This window comes from Olea europaea, unplaced genomic scaffold, assembly GCF_002742605.1.
Source record: "Olea europaea var. sylvestris unplaced genomic scaffold, O_europaea_v1 scaffold557, whole genome shotgun sequence".
In the NCBI taxonomy this organism is placed as follows: domain Eukaryota; kingdom Viridiplantae; phylum Streptophyta; class Magnoliopsida; order Lamiales; family Oleaceae; genus Olea; species Olea europaea.
This window is the reverse complement of record NW_019263904.1, coordinates 343,750-348,174: the sequence shown is the minus strand read 5'-3', so window position 1 is coordinate 348,174 and position 4,425 is coordinate 343,750. Positions and strand designations below refer to the sequence as shown.

The 4,425-nt window shown below is 38.6% G+C and overlaps 1 long non-coding RNA gene across 1 annotated transcript; it reads left to right on the top strand.

The window, feature by feature from the left end:
• Nucleotides 1–2,513: 2,513 nt before the first annotated feature.
• Nucleotides 2,514–4,348, top strand: LOC111389073. Its single transcript, XR_002701674.1, has 3 exons — nucleotides 2,514–2,640; nucleotides 3,459–3,532; nucleotides 4,311–4,348. It is a non-coding gene; the product is annotated as an uncharacterized LOC111389073 (long non-coding RNA).
• Nucleotides 4,349–4,425: the final 77 nt, after the last annotated feature.

Sequence of the window (4,425 nt, the reverse complement as noted above, 5' to 3'; positions counted from 1 at the left end):
AGCGTTCCAAATATGCAAGTGCTCATTCTTTTGAAAAATGTCCAAAATCTCATATACATCACGACGAAGTGGTGAGTTCAATCCAAAACAGTCGCTACATTTCCGAAAAGTGCTTATGGACCCAAAACGGTCATCGTCTGCAAAAGTTACGCTCAATTCTTCGTATGCCGACTATCCAAGCGTTCCAAATATGCAAGTGCTCATTCTTTCGAAAAATGGCCGAAATCCCTCATACGTCATGACGAAGTGGTGAGTTCAATCCAAAACGGACGCTACATTTCCGAAAAGTACTTATGGGCCCAAAACGGACGTGGTACGCAAAAGTTACGTTCAATTCTTCGGACGCCCACAATCCAAGCATTCCAAATATGTAAGTGCTCATTCTTTTAAAAAATGGCTAAAATCTCTCATACGTCATGACGAAGCAGTGAGTTCAATCCGAAATGGTCGCTACATTTCCAAAGAGTACTTATGGGCCCAAAACGGACACCATGTGCAAAAGTTACGCTCAATTCTTCGTACGCCGACTATCCAAGCATTCCAAATATGCAAGTGCTCATTCCATCGAAAAATGGCCGAAATCCCGCATACTTCACGATGAAGTGGTGAGTTCAATCCAAAATGGTCGGTACATTTTTGAAAAGTACTTAGGGGACCAAAACGGATATCGTATGCAAAAGTTACACTCAATTCTTCGAACTCCAACAACCCATGCGTTCCAAATATGCAAGTGCTCATTCTTTCAAAAAATAGCCAAAATCCCTCATACATCACGATGAAGTGGTGAGTTCAATCTAAAATGGTCGCTACATTTCCGAGAAGTGCTTATGGACCCAAAACGATCATCGTGTGCAAAAGTTACGCTCAATTCTTCGTATGCGGACTATCCAAGCATTCCAAATATGCAAGTGCTCATTCTTTCGAAAAATGGCTAAAATCCCTCATACGTCATGACAAAGCGATGAGTTAAATACAAAACGGTCGCTACATTTCCGAAAAGTACTTGTGGGCCCAAAATGGACGTCGTATGCAAAAGTTACGCTCAATTCTTCGAACGCCAACAATCCAAGCGTTCCAAATATGCAAGTGCTCATTCTTTTGAAAAATGGCCAAAATCCCTCCTACATCACGATGAAGCGGTGAGTTCAACCCAAAACGGTCGCTACATTTCCGAAAAGTACTTATGGGCCCAAAACGGACATCGGGTGCAAATGTTACGCTCAATTCCTCGTACGCCAACTATCCAAGCGTTCCAAATATGCAAGTGCTCATTCTTTTGAAAAATGGCTAAAATCCCGTATACGTCACGACGAAGTGGTGAGTTCAGTCCAAAACAATCGCTACATTTCCGAAAAGTGCTTATGGACCCAAAACAGTCATCGTGTGCAAAAGTTACGCTCAATACTTCTTATGCGGACTATCCAAGTGTAATACCCTGAACTTCACGTTCTACATTTGGCCAATATGATTCATGCATTCCATGCTAATAACATTGTCATTTGTATCAATTTCCTGATTGCCTTTTCTTAAAACGATGCATTTGATCATCAAGGCTTTAAAATCTTAACATGGTGATAACCTTCGACTGTTTGATCTAGGTGGTGAATTTTATATTGAGCTATGATAGAAAGTTAGATTAACTAAATGTTGGAGATTGGCTTGGTAAGTAATATAATATTTGAAAGGCCGAAAATTTGTATCAACGAAGGTTCAAGCTTTCCATTCGGCTAATCGAGGTCACCTTAAACCCTAGATAGGTAATTCACATATTTGGGACATGAGGGATGAAGTGATATTATCACAACATAATAATATATGTCTTATATGACATTATAAATATTGAGGTGCGAATTGTTGAAATCGGTTGAGAATCGGGTAAGAAATTAAATGAACGGTTGAGGAATTAGTTCTATGAAATACTTTGGGATCTTAGGACAAGCGAAATGGATTGTAAACATGTCAAAATAAGCTGAGGATACTTGGTTTGTGCCTGCAAAGATAGATATAAAATCAGATTTTGCTACAAGTGACCACCTCATGCTTGAACACCTCGCGCTTGGGATGTTTGTCATTTTAGCACTCAATTCCTTCAACCTTAAGCCTCCAACACGTCCAATAAGTCCTTAGAACTTTACATAAGATATTTATAACTCTTCTAAGTCACATATGGCTCCATGTGGTGCAAGGGAGAAGTCAAAGTTGGCTGCAAGAAGCTACCTCCTACTTGGACAGCTCATGCTAAGGGATTTTCACTTTAATATATAATTGCTTCAACCCTAAGGCATAAATTTCGTGTCTAATCCCCAAGGTCTTAATAAAGTATGAATATATATCTTAAATATCATAAATGGACACAAAAATAATGGTAGAAAAGTCAAGTATTGCAGCCAAGATGACAGCTCCTGCTTAGTGACTCACCTTGATTGCTTGAGGTGGCTGCAGCCCATGATATTCTTAATCCTTAAGTAATATGCACGACTTCAACTATTTAAAGACCACTCATTTACCTCCTAGATAATATATTAACTCCCTAAACTCGTCCCTAAGTGATTCCAAGTGAAAAGAGGGTGAAACAGTCAAAGAGAAACAGAAACAGGAAGCTGGAATTTCTGAACAGCCTTGTTACTCCACAGTTTTGAGGTTTGTTTCTATTATTTCTTAAGGGGTTTATGATTTCTTGAACATCTGAAGTTGTTTACGATTAAGTTGGAGTGTTTGTTATGATGCATAAATAGGGGTAATTAATTGCAAGAATTTGAAAGAAAGTAATCTGGACAGAGATGAGGGATTGCTGGATTGAGTGATTTATACCTTGATTTTGGGATGATACTTAGTGTTTAACTTATATATGTCAATATGAACGTTTTTATATGTAAGTAGGGAGTGTAGAAATGATTTTAATGGCCTAGGATTCTGTTGGTATCATAATAATAAAATGGAAACCGAAAACAGTCAAAGGGAAAAACTGCCTGATTTTGTGTAGTGGAAAATGGACTGTTTTTGAAGCTCCAAACACTTCATTTGTCACAATGTTATGATCTGATTATCTTCACATATATGTTATAGGTGTGTGGTAAAAGTTTGGGAGCCGTTAAATGTAGGTAAGGACATGAAAAAGAATTTGAAAAATGAGTGGACGGTGATGGAAACCTAGAAAACAGATTCTGTCCATTTGGGTATTCAATGTGATTTCAACATTTAGATGTCCCCTAATGAACTCTTGGGCCTAGAAAATATATCCTAAGGAATACTAGGTTGTTGAAAACAATTGGATGACGTTGACGTTCATAATTGGACTCGAGCGATAGCGAGACTTATTGGATTAGTTTGTAATGCCATCGGTAACTTGAAATAATGATTTTGTCTAAATTGTTTTGGCATGAATGGACGTATTTTGGGATTGTGTGTGTTAAGATTATTAAATGGAGGATTGTTTTTAATATTAGATGATAATATAGGCGACTTTTCGACGTTGAGCGAAAAAGGAAATTGATACACACTCCATAGGAGCTTACACACATAAAGGCGAAAGGTAAGTGAAAATCCATTTGCAACTACGATGCAAGAACCTAGTATATGTTGACATAGTAATGTTGAAATATCTACATAACTTTGATAAGAGGCTTATAGCACATCATATGGTGGTTACGATCATGGAGTATGAGATTGCGTAACCTATTGACATCGATTTTCATTTATGAGCATTTTCATATGCATGTACGACATGTAACATGGTTGAAAATACTGCATGCAAAATATGATTTCAAAGTGAGTTTCATTATAAATGTTTTATTGACCACTACTAGGGCACAGAGGCATGTGAGGCATGCTTATGTGATATGTTTGGCATTGCGGGTGTTACTTCCTGGGTGATTGCAAAGGCAGATAGGGGATTGGCCTTTGGTGATCACGGGAGGGTGGACCACTCGACTATGCCCTTGTTATGATTATTGGCGCTGCCGGGTGGGAGACTTCTTGGGTGATCATAGGGGTAGTCAGGGGATGGGCCTCTAGTGGTCACGAGAGGATGGTCCACTTGTCGGTGTTGATTTCATACTGGCCATTTGATTATTGATATTGATATTATGCAGAGCTCTATCCGATGCATAGTAGGTGGGTCAAGGGCCCAATGAAATGAAAGATTTCAAGTGAAATGATTTCTAGTCGACTTTGATGAATATTGAAATATGATACTTTTTATCGTGATATTTAAAGTAAATGGCATGGTGTCATATGTTGTTATTACTCATGTTCAGGACATGCATGATTTTGCTTACTAAGCATTGACTTATGTAGTTCTTGCATTGTAGGTGAACATGGAACTACATAGAGAGCATGGCTAGCTGTGGAGCTCCTACAGGATTCCAGAGTTCGATGTACATGGATGACGACCTGTAGGGTTATTTTGTAGGCTGCCATCTGTTG